Source organism: Canis aureus, chromosome 2 (assembly GCF_053574225.1).
Source record: "Canis aureus isolate CA01 chromosome 2, VMU_Caureus_v.1.0, whole genome shotgun sequence".
Lineage (NCBI taxonomy): Eukaryota > Metazoa > Chordata > Mammalia > Carnivora > Canidae > Canis > Canis aureus.
In genome coordinates this window covers 10,948,816-10,964,213 of record NC_135612.1, presented here as the reverse complement: position 1 = coordinate 10,964,213, position 15,398 = coordinate 10,948,816, and the positions used below count along the sequence as shown (strand labels likewise).

At 35.5% G+C, this 15,398-nt stretch overlaps 1 long non-coding RNA gene and 1 pseudogene across 1 annotated transcript in view; one reads left to right on the top strand and one right to left on the bottom strand.

The window, feature by feature from the left end:
- Positions 1-15,398, top strand: part of LOC144292707 (uncharacterized) — a 472,395-nt gene that overhangs the window by 314,944 nt on the left and 142,053 nt on the right. The window lies entirely within an intron of this gene.
- LOC144290118 (translationally-controlled tumor protein-like) lies at positions 2,633-3,240 on the bottom strand (annotated as a pseudogene).

Below are 15,398 nucleotides of genomic sequence, written 5' to 3'. Positions count from 1 at the left end.
ATTAGACTATTGTTCTATGTTCTCATTCAGCTGAACAATGCACCTTTATCTGTAGGGATCATTACACAAGATGCTAACCTGATTTCATTCTCTGGTGACAGAAAGACGGGGACACTATTTTGTCTCCTTTGGGTGAGGAAGATGTAATATCTTGTATATAGAGAACAAATTGACCTTGTGAATACTATAGTTAATTAAATGAAGACCATAATTGAATGCCAGTTTGCACTAAAAAATGGTCTGCCACCTTCCAAGATTCATCTAAGAGCAATTGAGACAGTCGATGTGTAGGTGTTTATGGGCTCGACATTAGGTCATTGCAAGTGTTCTATTAGCAATTACCACCTTTATTATCCTGCTTCCAAAGAATGTTAAGCTTTCCTCTTGCTGGATGTGCATATTACTTAATATCCTAGAAAGTGTGCTGAGCATTGATTTAAAAAATTACTTGGGCTCAAATGACCTGTGAAAAGTAAGTGGTTGATTTTAGGAAGGATTCTGGAGAAATCTACACACCCGACAATTTGGAGCATGGATCTCTTGGCATATGCTATTAGCTATATTTCCTACTGCTGAAAATAGTTGATATGTATAATATAATTATTTATTCTAGGGAACATTTGCCAGAAGTAGCTGTAGTTCTGCTGCATACGATGTTTGTTAGAACTGAATGAAGGTAAATAATATATTACATTAAATACAAGTAAATAATATTAAATAATATATTAATAAATTATTATTAAATAACATATGATAAATTATTATTAAATATTATTTTATATTTCATTATTATTATATAATAATAATTATATTATTTTGGCTGTTTTCTTGTTCAGTAACCTTACTCTCTATTCCTATGGAGTGTACATCTTGACAGTCTGTTTAGAGAGGAGATCAAATTTCCATTTTCTTTAAAAGTTATTAAACTTTATCTTGTTCAGGTAGATTTTGTCACCAACCACACGTAGCCTCTTTCAGGTCATATCAGAGAATTGTGATAAGATAGGAAGAGTTAATTGTTAGATTTTTGAGAGTTAGCCAGTCTGAAAGGTTTGTGGTAAATATTCACCTCTGGCCTGTTGGTAAGCAAATGCCAGCTCAATTCCCATATAACTACCCCAAACAGGAATAATGAAGTACTATTTTGAGTTTCATGTCCACTCAGAAATCCACATTCTCCATTATCATACTCTGAAAGCAACGTCAGAGTGTACTTAAATATGATCTGTGAGTTATGGGGTGACAAAAGAATGCTCAGAATCCTTTGACTGTTTTCTCTTATTTGACTTTCTAACATCTCCATTACCCATAGCTTTTTAAAGTTTTTATTTAAATTCCAGTTGGTGAACATACAGTATAATAGTAGTTTCAGGTGTATAATATAATGATTCAACACTTCCATATAACACCCATTGCTTATCATAAGTGCCCTCCCTACTCCCCATCACCTATTTCACTTATACCCCCACCCACTTCCCTTCTGGTAAACATCAGTTCTGTATAGTTGAGAGTCTGTTTCTTGGTTTGCCTTTCCTTTTTTTCCCTTTGCCTATTTATTTGTTTATTAAATTCCACATATGAGTGAAATCACATGGTATTTCTTTCTCTGATGGACTTAGCATAATACTCTCTAGCTCCATCCACATCATTGCAAATGATAAGATTTTATTCTTTGTCATGCATGGGTAATTCTATTGTGTATATATGTACACAGTATGTGTTTATATATTGTGTATATATATTTCAGTGTATTTATACATGTTCTTCTTCTTTATCCATTCATCAGTTGCTGGATACTTTGGCTGTTTCTGTAATTTGACTATTTGGATAATGCTGCTATATACAAGGGGGTGCACATATCCCTCTGAATTAGTATTTTGGGATTCTTTGGGTAAATATCTAGTAGCACAGTTGCTGGATTGTAAGGTAAGTTCTATTTTTAACTTTTTGAGGAACCTCCATTCTGTTTTCCAAAGTGACTGTACCAGTTTGCATTCCCAACAACAGTGCAAGAGGGCTTCATTTCTCTACATTTTTGCCAACATCTGTTGTTTCTTGTGTTGTTGATTTTGGCCATTCTGACAGGTGTGAGGTGATGTCTCATTGTAGTTCTGATCTGTATTTCCCTGATGATGAATGATGTTGAGTATCTTTTCATGTATCTATCGGCCATCTGGATGTCTTCTTTGGAAAAATGTCTGTTCATATCTTTTGCCCACTTTGTTGTCTTCCAACTGTTATTAGTCTCTTTTTTATTCTTTTGGTGATCTCTTCCAGAGTTAACTACTTCCATTTGTAGGTGACAAAATGTGTAAGGAACCCACTTCAAATGTTGACCTGACTATGAGCCTGGTCTTTCCCTTTCCTTGAACTCGGAATTAAGACTTTTGGTTCCTGTTTTTTATATTCCAGTCCCAGAAGTAGCTTTCACTGTAGAAGTTATCTGTGGGTAGTCTTATGCTTTCTAGCAGTAGTCTATAATCAGGCTCTAGCTTCTTCAGGACACTATATAGGATAGATTTAAAAATGTGTTAAACTAAGAATCATTCTCTCAAATGGGTTTAAATGCATTTCATTTTTGGACAATCTACATGACACATTTTTTTTCTCAAAAGCAATGCCTTCACTCCAAATAAATCAAGGTAAAATAAATGAAGAGCTCAAGGTGATATCAGTCCCATTTGTCTAAGTCCTGGTGTTGTGTGGATGTAGAGCAGCAGCCAGTTAGGACAACAGGTCATATATCCAAAGTAATAGCCAAATTCATTAACATTTTTCCATTTCTAAACCACCCTTAAAGAAAATCATATTTGGGGTCACACCATCCTCACAGTAGTCCAGCAGAGCAACCACGCCATCTGGATTAATGTTTTCACCAATAATGAACAGGTCATTTTTGAAATTAATAAGGATGTGTTTGATTTGTTCTGAAGCCCTGTCATAAAAGGTTTTACTCTTTCTGGCTCTGTTCTTAAAGTTTGCCTTTGATTGATTTTATGTAATCTTTGATGTACTTCTTGTAGGCTTCTTTTGTGAAGCTGGTTTCCTGCAAGTGATGGTTGATGACAATATCAACACCAGTGATTACTGTGGTACTTTGGTACCTTTGCCCTCTAGGCCTTCAGTGGAGGCATTTCCACCAATGAGCGAGTCATCCATGTTACCCTCTGTCCTACTGACCATCTCCCCTCTACCTCCAGGCACAGCCCATCTGCAATCACCTGGATCTTGTAGATGTCAGAGAACTCTCATCATGGGTGATGAGGTCCTGATTGATGATATTACAGCTGGAGAGAGACGATAGAGGTGCTAGCTTAGCAGGATCCGGGAGCTCTGAACAAGTTCAGTGTAGCCAGAGTGGCACTTGAGGGTGCTTCTGCCCATTTTTAATTGGATTATTAATTTCTTTTGGGTGTTGAGTTTTATAAATTCTTTATTTATTTTGGATACCACCCCTTTATCAGATATATGTCATTTTCAAATATCTTCTCCCAGTCAGTAGGTTTGCCTTTTGGTTTTGTTGATTGTTTCCTTCACTTTGCAGAAGCCTTTTCTTTTGATGAAGTCCTAACAGTTTATTTTTGCTTTTATTCCCCTTATCTCAGGAGACATACCTAATAAGAAGTTGCTATGGCCATGATCAATGTTGCTGCCTGTCTTTCCCTCCAGGATTTTGGTGGTTTCCTCTCTCATATTTAGGTCATTAATCCTTTTTGAATTTATTTTTGTATATGGTATAATAAAGTAATCCACTTTTTTTCTCTTGCATGTTACTGTCTAGTTTCCTCAATATCATTTCTGAAGAAACTGCCTTTTTCCCATTAGATAGTCTTTCTGGCTTTGTTGAAGATTCATTGACTATATAGTTTAGTGCTCATTTCTGTTTTTTCTGTTCTGTCCCATTGATCTTTGTGCCTATTTTTAATGCCAATACCATAAATTAGCAAGGAAGAAGTAAAACTTTCACTAATTGCAGAAGACATGATACTCTATTACTCATTACATTTTAATTTAAAAAAATCAAACGTGGGGGCACCTGGGTGGCTCAGTCAGTTAAGGTTTTGACTCTTGATTTCAGCTCAGGACATAATCTCAGGGTTCTGACAGTGAGCCTTGTGTTGGGCTCTGCACTGGGCATGGAGCCTGCTTAAGATTCTCTTTCTCTCTGTACCCTCGTTGACTTGGGGACTCATTCTCTCTTAAAAAAAAATGTCATCTAACTTGGCATGTTCATCAACTTAGGCTAAGCTATTCTTAGCTACCAGTTAATTCCTGAAATATTCGTGACATAATATTGGTGGCCTAAGTTTATTTCTCCAGAGAAGTAGCCTTCCAAGTGAATTTTAAGGTCTTATTTTAAAGGTCTTATTTTCTCATTTTTCAGTATAAACATGAAGCTTTCAGGGTCAGTGTCATGATTTGAGCAAGCTACAGAGTCAATCAAGTGCTTTTAAATATCTCAGCCAAGAAATGACAATGTCAAATTTTGTTTATACTCCATCAGCTGGAAGTAGCCATATTGCCCTGACTAATTTTATGTAGGCTGTAAACTTGTCTGCTGGGTGTTCAGGAAAGAAAGGAGAAGTGAATAATGATGAGCGTTGGTAATTGCTACCACCCCCAGCAGGGCATCACATCTAGTTATAAACAGATCTCCAAAAAATTATATATGATTTTTGCTTGCTGTTGGGTAAGCAAAAATTGGACTTGTGAGTTTTTGAGCCTACAGAGCTAAGTTCTATAGATATTCCAATTCTATATTCCAATATCTTGGTTTCCTCATGAACTTCTTTGGGTTGCCTAGATCTGGTTAATTTCTAGTTATTGAAGGTTGATCCATCTCATAAAATTTTATCTTGCTTTCAATATCATGGGAATTAGGAGATGTGAACTGAACATTTGTAGCAAAATTCACATGATAGTTGATTTCAAATTATTACTTTTATAAGGAGAGGAAATAGCTCTTTATCATTATTAACCACTAATACATTATGAACACCTATTGAGTGCTTATCTTTCTAAGAAGCCTTGATGATGGCAGTAGAAGGTTTATAAAATCCTCCAAAATGAAAAATATGCATATTGTTTTAGACCAGGCATTCTTAACTCTGATGCATGAAACCTTATAGCATCCAGATGGCCTTTGGTGGGGTATATATATAAGACCCTTAAGTCAAATGCAACATTTTATACATATACATATATGGGTATTTTTTTCCTGTAGTCTCAAAAGGATCAGTGGTCCAAAAAAAAAAGTATAAATATGTTTAATCAGGAGAACATTTTTATTTTTTATTTAAGGACATGGGAGAAACAGAGTGAAGAGGATTTAAAGTAAGAAATGAAAATGTCTTATAGTCATCTTAGGTCACTAGACTTTATGCTTGGTGTTCTATTTTTTGAATAATTGTTTAAAGATATCAGCTTGGAGCTTAAAGCTTGGAATTATCAGTTGGGTTTCTATGGTCCAAAAAAAAAATACTCCTTTTAGATATTTTTTAAACCCAGGAATAAACTGTTTTTGGATTAAATTATTCTATATTTCTTACCCTGAGTGGCTGACTTATATCCTCAGTATTAACAGTATTGCATTTATACATGAATTTAATGAAATGAAGGAAAATATGTTCATAAATATTTTAGGTTGCTTTAAGAATAAATTATTTCAATAAAATTATTTTTGTGTTTTTTTTAATATGAAAGAGTTCCACATTTTCTATTAGCAATTCAGAAATAAAATATACAGTATGACCAGTATGACTTGCCTAGAGCATGAATAAAACAACATCTGTGATTCTGTAACAGTAAATTAGCTTTTGAGTCTTACAGGGACATAGAAACTGCATGTGACTAGTTAATAGAAATGAGGCATTTGAATACATTTGCTCTTCCACTAATTTAAAGAAAAAGAAATTGATCAGAATGTCCATACTTCAGTTCTTACAGCTTTTCCTCAGTCTAGGATATCCTTTTTTGTGACCGTTTCCTTTAGAGCAAGGAAAGGCTCAATTTTTGGAGTAAGATCCTTATTTTTGTCCCCAGTGTGCTACTACTTCTGAAATCTTACCCTTTGCAAAATAAGTATGGCTGTTAGACCTGCACATTGACTAGTTTAGACAAAGCCATATCAGATCTATTAGAAGCAAAAACAATACATTAGGAAACTCATGAGAGAATAGACATATTTATAAACATGTGCATACTGAACACAAATTTACTGAGAGGTAATTTTTGTGTGTGTGTGTGAAAAAAGAACTGAAAGTAAAATTATTTTATTTAATTCTTTATTTAAAAATATTTTTTTACCACTCCATTATTTCTGGAAAATTAAAAAAAAAAAATGAGACCTTTATCAAATCTAAATACTGTCGTCTATGACATGGACTTGTTACCAGAACACTTGTGTGGAGATCCAAAGCCATTTCCTTATGCTCAGAAAAATCATTGTCCAGTTCTATAAGAAAGCAAGAGTACGTAAAAAGATAATGCTTAAGGAATAGATTATTTTATTGCAAGTTATTCTATGGTTGTTAATAAAATACTACATAATACGGATCAGTCTCTCTGTCTCTTGAATTTAGTAGTTACTATGGGACACATCCTGAATTTTTTTTAAATAAGAATTATAGAAAGATTTCTTTCCAAGTCATGTATATATGACACTCTTCTCAGACAGTAAACCTAAGATGGAAGAATTTTGTGGACTTCAGTCTTATTGGATAATTTTGCATGTGTCTATAGTGCACATATTTTTTTCATATGCAAAGGATAAATAGGGGAATACAACAATCAAAACATGAAAATGTGTCTGCTCATTTCTGATATCTGATGAGATGATTTGGCAAAGACCTAACAAATAACAGCTAAAAGCAAAAAAAAAAAAAAAAAAAAAGTCATCAAGCTGAGTGAACAACCCATGAGTATGCACCCTCCAGCCCCCCGCACATACACACACTTGGTTGACTCATTGACTTTCTCTGACTCCAGTTTTCCACATATGTTGGTTAATTGGTGTACACTATGCTGTTATCCCAGAATTGTTGACTTTTCTGACAAGTGTTTAACACAGCATCTCGCACATGAATGAGAATGTTCCTTTTGAGAATCCAAATAAGTGAACAAAAGGGAAAGCCTTAAGTAATGAGAAGATTTAAATACTAAAACACTTAGAAAGAAATGGAGAATCAAGCCTGAAGAAATCACATTGTAATGTGAGACGGGGCTACATAAATAAATAAATTAATAACAATGAAAGCTTTACACATCACAGTTATCATCTCCTTTAAATGGAATTGAAAAGCATTTGCAATGGATTGAAATTAACAACTATAAAACTGGGTATAGGAGGATACCATTTTGTAGCATCTGTTCTCACTTGGCACCATATGAGCAATTTCTTTATGAGGTAATTGGCCAAACAACAAATGTTAAGTTTCTATTTTAAGCTAATGCCTTAAAAAAAAAAAAAAAAAAAAGAAAAACAGGACAATGAAGCATAATTATTAACCTACAAGGTTAAAATAATATTCTTTCCGATATCTCTTTTGACTTCAAAGAGCCACAATGCTTACTATGTTCAATTCCACCAAACAAATTTACAAAATTCTTATAAGAATTTTGTAAAGATAAAGCACTATATTTATTTTAGTGTTATTAGAAATTTAGGATGTTCAAATCTGGTGATATTTCTACTGGTTGATTTCCATTTATTTAGAATATTATTTGTGAGTCTTTGTAGATTCTTAGTGCTCTGCATCTAATTTTGTTTCCCATTGTTATTTATTTGCAGAACTTTATAACAATATGTGTACATATATAAAATTATATGCTGTATAATTACTGTGTATACTGTATTACTATGTATATTATATATATATATATATATATAACACATATATAATAGAAAAATAATATTTGGATGGCCAACCTAGATTTTCTGATAAAAATATATATATTTTTTGTATCTGTGGGGAGAAAAATCATATAATTAAAAAGCCACCCTAACTTTTGACTGTATTTTCTTCATTAGAATATATAGAGAATATAAATTTTTATAGGGAAGGGTTAGATTTTGTTCCTTTTATAATTTTAGACACTCCCCATATAGTAGTACTGCATTGTTTTCCAATGAAATTAAAGCGAATAAGACTTCTCAGAAAATGCATTCCTCCCATTTCACAAACTATGTTGGCCATTTTAAGAGGTGTACATTATTGGAGGCTCTCATCAGCAATCTCTGAACAACTCATCATTGATTTTTCTCATTTCTCATAAATCTAATGGTTATAAGTTGATCCTTTGCTGTAACTGTAGCTAAGAACTTAAACACTTCCTTGAATGTCCTATAGGCATCTCAAATTTCGCATGCTTAAAACTGAATTTCTCAACTATTCCCCAAATTATATGTCAATATCATTTCCTTATTTGACATCTCTGGCAATATTTTGATTATTCTGCTCTCCCAATCTCATATACAAATCCTAATGACTCTGCCTACTGATCACCTTTCAAATTCACCTACTTTTTTTTCATCTCCTTTTCTTCTAGCTGGCAGTCTACTGATATCTCTTACTTAGGCTACTTTAATAGCATGTCCAAACTTGAAAAAACTTGCCCTTTTCAATATAACAAAGGCTCCTTATTATTAATCTCCCAGCAAGCACCTCTAGTGATCAATATGAGATGTCCTAATGAGCCCTCTCCAATATTCTGGTTGCTGAACAGCTGTTTCCAGGGACATTGCAAAACTTCACTGAGGTTACAGAAGCTAGCCCGTAGAGTGGAGACATAGAAGTTGTCTTACCCCTACCTGTCAATGATGTGATGATGATGTGAAGTTTATTTGCTTGCTCTCTTAAGTTACAGACTCATTCCAACTGAATCTTGCCCAGAAATTTAAAAAAAGCATGCTTTCTAACTGTTTGAACTCAGGTCACAGGGAAATCTGCTGAAATAGTAATTTTCTACTAATAAGTTTTTCTATTAACCATTGCCTTCTCTGCTAGCACGCTCTTAATATCAACACAAATATAAAAATTAAAATTCGATTTCAGATAGAATAGGGATTTTAAAGTTATCTAAGTTACCCAAACAATAAATATAATTGTTACCCAAATAAATATAATTGTTTGAACCTCAGGATCATGCCCTGGGCCGAAGGTGGCGCTATACCACTGAGCCACCCAGGGATCCCCAAATCTCTGATTTTTAACAGCCTCCTCAGTCTTTATTTTTATAAGACTTTAAGTTTAGTTAATATATATACACAAATTTCTAAAACCTCAAAATAAAAAAAATTCTATAAAGCAAGAAGTCTTCCTTTTACCCATGACTCCCTGTGCTGGTTCTCAGCATCTGTTACACTATTATTTATTTCTTCTATATCATTCCCTGAGATTTTTATGAGAAGCAATTTTATGTATTGATTTTACTGAAATACACAAGTTCCATTTAACACAAAGTATCTATTTTTCTTTCTAATGTGAAAGGCATTTATTAAATAGATTAAACAATTAAAATTATTTTCAAAAGTTTTATGTTGAAGACAATTCAAAAAAGTGTGTCAAAGAATTTTAATTTCTGATCCTATATATAAATGATTATGTAATTATCATATGTAATTATTAAAAGTCAACTCAGCACTTTTTAAACAACAGATTTATTATTTTTGCCTAGCAAAAAAGTCTGGTTATATTAAAACTCCAATACTATTAAGTTCAAGGTTCAATAATAATCTCAGACTTCTAAATTATTTTTATCTTTCTACTCTATCAGTATATCACTTGCCACCTAAGTGAATGGTTCTCATGTTTGCAAGAAGCTAAAATAGTTCCAAACTTCATATCCACAGACAATAATGACTAGGCCAGGCCAAACCCACTCATTCACCTGCCCCACTTTGAAAATGAGAAATCTTTTATTTTTTATTTTATTTTTTTTTTAATTTTTTAAAATTTTTATTTATTTATGATAGAGAGAGAGAGAGGCGGAGACACAGGCAGAGGGAGAAGCAGGCTCCATGCACCAGGAGCCCAATGTGGGATTTGATCCCGGGTCTCCAGGATCACATCCTGGGCCAAAGGCAGGCACCAAACCGCTGTGCCACCCAGGGATCCCCAAAAATGAGAAATCTTTTAATGAAGCATTTCCCTAGCTCATTTGCCATCACATCTCATTGATTAGAATATCTCACATACTCACCAATAAGCCACTAACAGTAAGAGGATTTCTTTCAGTGGTGTTTTTTTGTTTTTTTGTTTTTGTTTGTTTATTTGTTTTAGATTTTATTTATTTATTTACGAGAAACAGAGAGAGAGAGAGAGTGAGGGAGGAGAGAGATAGGCAGAGAGAGAAACAGAATCCCTGTAGGGAGGATGCAGGACTTGATCCCAGGACCCCAGGATCAGGACCTGAGCCAAAGGCAGATGCTCAACCACTGAGCCACCCAGGTACCTCTACTTTCAGAGGTTTAAACAAGCACAAGCATAACATAATTATGTTGTAAGAAAGAAACACTAGAATGAATTTCAGCCTTGTCTAGTGAGAAGGAAGCCTCAGAATAATAACCAACAGTGTTTTCTATATTTCTTGTGATCCTCATTTGAATGGAAGGAAGGAAGGAAGGAAGGAAGGAAGGAAGGAAGGAAGGAAGGAAGGAAGGAAGGAAAAGCAAAGAGAAAGAAAGGAAAGAGAAAAAAAGAAAGAAAGAAAGAAAGAAAGAAAGAAAGAAAGAAAGAAAGAAAGGAAGGAAGGATGGATGAGGGAAACAACTTAAAAAATATTGACTAATAGTGAAGAAAAAACACTGAGTAAATTTTTTTTTTGTAAAATTTTATTTTATTTTATTTTATTTTATTTTATTTTATTTTATTTTATTTTATTTATTTTATTTTATTTTTTTTTTAATTTATTTTTTATTGGTGTTCAATTTACTAACATACAGAATAACGCCCAGTGCCCGTCACCCATTCACTCCCACCCCCCGCCCTCCTCCCCTTCCACCACCCCTAGTTCGTTTCCCAGAGTTAGCAGTCTTTACGTTCTGTCTCCCTTTCTGATATTTCCCACACATTTCTTCCCCCTTCCCTTATATTCCCTTTCACTATTATTTATATTCCGCAAATGAATGAGACTATATAATGTTTGTCCTTCTCCGATTGACTTACTTCACTCAGCATAATACCCTCCAGTTCCATCCACGTTGAAGCAAATGGTGGGTATTTGTCATTTCTAATAGCTGAGTAATATTCCATTGTATACATAAACCACATCTTCTTTATCCATTCATCTTTCGTTGGACACCGAGGCTCCTTCCACAGTTTGGCTATCGTGGCCATTGCTGCTAGAAACATCGGGGTGCAGGTGTCCCGGCGTTTCATTGCATTTGTATCTTTGGGGTAAATCCCCAACAGTGCAATTGCTGGGTCGTAGGGCAGGTCTATTTTTAACTGTTTGAGGAACCTCCACACAGTTTTCCAGAGTGGCTGCACCAGTTCACATTCCCACCAACAGTGTAAGAGGGTTCCCTTTTCTCTGCATCCTCTCCAACATTTGTGGTTTCCTGCCTTGTTAATTTGCCCCATTCTCGCTGGTGTGAGGTGGGATCTCATGGTGGTTTTGATTTGTATTTCCCTGATGGCAAGTGATGCAGAGCATTTTCTCATGTGCATGTTGGCCATGTCTATGTCTTCCTCTGTGAGATTTCTCTTCATGTCTTTTGCCCATTTCATGATTGGATTGTTTGTTTCTTTGGTGTTGAGTTTAATAAGTTCTTTATAGATCTTGGAAACTAGCCCTTTATCTGATATGTCATTTGCAAATATCTTCTCCCATTCTGTAGGTTGTCTTTGAGTTTTGTTGACTGTTTCCCTCACTGTGCAGAAGCTTTTTATCCTGATGAAGCATGAAGATTTATGCTTTTGTTTCTTTTGCCTTCTTGGATGTATCTTGCAAGATGTTACTGTGGCCGAGTTCTAAAAGGGTGTTGCCTGTGTTCTCCTCTAGGATTTTGATGGAATCTTGTCTCACATTTAGATCTTTCATCCATTTTGAGTTTATCTTTGTGTATGGTGCAAGAGAGTGGTCTAGTTTAATTCTTCTGCATGTGGATGTCCAATTTTCCCAGGACCATTTATTGAAGAGACTGTCTTTCTTCCAATGGATAGTCTTTCCTCCTTTATCGAATATTAGTTGACCATAAAGTTCAGGGTCCACTTCTGGGTTCTCTATTCTGTTCCACTGATCTATGTGTCTGTTTTTGTGCCAGTACCACACTGTCTTGATGACCACAGCTTTGTAGTACAACCTGAAATCTGGCATTGTGATGCCCCCAGATATGGTTTTCTTTTTTAAAATTCCCCTGGCTATTCGAGGTCTTTTCTGATTCCACACAAATCTTAAAATAATTTGTTCTAACTCTCTGAAGAAAGTCCATGGTATTTTGATAGGGATTGCATTAAACGTGTATATTGCCCTGGGTAACATTGACATTTTCACAATATTAATTCTGCCAATCCATGAGCATGGAATATTTTTCCATCTCTTTGTGTCTTCCTCAATTTCTTTCAGAAATGTTCTATAGTTTTTAGGGTATAGATCCTTTACCTCTTTGGTTAGGTTTATTCCTAGGTATCTTATGCTTTTGGGTGCAATTGTAAATGGGATTGACTCCTTAATTTCTCTTTCTTCAGTCTCATTGTTAGTGTAAAGAAATGCCACTGACTTCTGGGCATTGATTTTGTATCCTGCCACGCTACCGAATTGCTGTATGAGTTCTAGGAATCTTGGGGTGGAGGCTTTAGGGTTTTCTATGTAGAGTATCATGTCATCGGCGAAGAGGGAGAGTTTGACTTCTTCTTTGCCAATTTGAATGCCTTTAATGTCTTTTTGTTGTCTGATTGCTGAGGCTAGGACTTCCAGTACTATGTTGAACAGCAGTGGTGAGAGTGGACACCCCTGTATTGTTCCTGATCTTAGGGGAAAGGCTCCCAGTGCTTCCCCATTGAGAATGATATTTGCTGTGGGCTTTTCATAGATGGCTTTTAAGATGTCGAGGAAAGTTCCCTCTATCCCTACACTCTGAAGAGTTTTGATCAGAAATGGATGCTGTATTTTGTCAAATGCTTTCTCTGCATCTAATGAGAGGATCATATGGTTCTTGGTTTTTCTCTTGCTGATATGATGAATCACATTGATTGTTTTACGGGTGTTGAACCAGCCTTGTGTCCCAGGGATAAATCCTACTTGGTCATGGTGAATAATTTTCTTAGTGTACTGTTGGATCCTATTGGCCAGTATCTTGTTGAGAATTTTTGCATCCATGTTCATCAGGGATATTGGTCTGTAATTCTCCTTTTTGGTGGGGTCTTTGTCTGGTTTTGGAATTAAGGTGATGCTGGCCTCATAGAACGAATTTGGAAGTACTCCATCTCTTTCTATCTTTCCAAACAGCTTTAGGAGAATAGGTATGGTTTCTTCTTTAAACGTTTGATAAAATTCCCCAGGGAAGCCATCTGGCCCTGGACTCTTGTGTCTTGGGAGGTTTTTGATGACTGCTTCAATTTCCTCCCTGGTTATTGGCCTGCTAAGGTTTTCTATTTCTTCCTGTTCCAGTTTTGGTAGTTTGTGGCTTTCCAGGAATGCGTCCATTTCTCCTAGATTGCCTAATTTATTGGCGTATAGCTGTTCATAATATGTTTTTAAAATCGTTTGTATTTCCTTGGTGTTGGTAGTGATCTCTCCTTTCTCATTCATGATTTTATTAATTTGAGTCTTCTCTCTCTTCTTTTTAATAAGGCTGGCTAATGGTTTATCTATCTTATTAATTCTTTCAAAGAACCAACTCCTGGTTCTGTTGATCTGTTCCACAGTTCTTCTGGTCTCGATTTCGTTGAGTTCTGCTCGAATCTTTATTAACTCCCTTCTTCTCTTGGGTGTAGGATCTATTTGCTGTTTTTTCTCTAGCTCTTTATGTGTCAGGTTAGCTTTTGTATTTGAGTTCTTTCCAGTTTTTGAATGGATGCTTGTATTGCGATGTATTTCCCCCTTAGGACTGCTTTTGCTGCATCCCAAAGATTTTGAACTGTTGTATCTTCATTCTCATTAGTTTCCATGAATGCTTTTAATTCTTCCTTAATTTCCTGGTTGACCCTTTCATCTTTTAGCAGGATGGTCCTTAACCTCCACGTGTTAGAGGTCCTTCCAAACTTCTTGTTGTGATTTAGTTCTAATTTCAAGGCATTATGGTCTGAGAATATGCAGGGGACGATCCCAATCTTTTGGTATCGGTTCAGACCTGATTTGTGACCCAATATGTGGTCTATTCTGGAGAAAGTTCCAGTGCACTTGAGAAGAATGTGTATTCAGTTGAGTTTGGATGGAAAGTTCTGTAGATATCTGTGAAATCCATATGGTCCAGTGTATCATTTAAAGCTCTCGTTTCTTTGGAGATGTTGTGCTTAGACGACCTATCGAGTATAGAAAGAGCTAGATTGAAGTCACCAAGTATAAGTGTATTATTATCTAAGTATTTCTTCACTTTGGTTAATAATTGATTGATATATTTGGCAGCTCCCACATTCGGGGCATATATATTGAGGATTGTTAAGTCCTCTTGTTGAATAGATCCTTTAAGTATGATATAGTGTCCCTATTCATCTCTCACTACAGTCTTTGGGGTAAATTTTAGTTTATCTGATATAAGGATGGCTACCCCTGCTTTCTTTTGAGGACCATTCGAATGGTAAATGGTTCTCCAACCTTTTATTTTCAGGCTGTAGGTGTCCTTCTGTCTAAAATGAGTCTCTTGTAGGCAGCAAATAGATGGGTCCTGCTTTTTTATCCAGTCTGAAACCCTGCGCCTTTTGATGGTGTCATTAAGCCCGTTCACGTTCAGAGTTACTATTGAGAGATATGAGTTTAGTGTCATCATGATATCTATTCAGTCCTTGTTTTTGTGGATTGTTCCACTGAACTTCTTCTTAAAGCGGAATTTTAAGAGTCCCCCTTAAAATTTCTTGCAGAGCTGGTTTGGAGGTCACATATTCTTTCAGTTCTGCCTGTCTTGGAAGCTCTTTATCTCTCCTTCCATTTTGAATGAGAGCCTTGCTGGATAAAGTATTCTTGGTTGCATGTTCTTCTCATTTAGGACCCTGAATATATCCTGCCAGCCCTTTCTGGCCTGCCAGGTCTCTGTGGAGAGGTCTGCTGTTACCCTAATACTCCTCCCCATAAAAGTCAGGGATTTCTTGTCTCTTGCTGCTTTAAGGATCTTCTCTTTATCTTTGGAATTTGCAAGCTTCACTATTAAATGTCGAGATGTTGAACGGTTTTTATTGATTTTAGGGGGGGATCTCTCTATTTCCTGGATCTGAATGCCTGTTTCCCTTCCCAGATTAGGA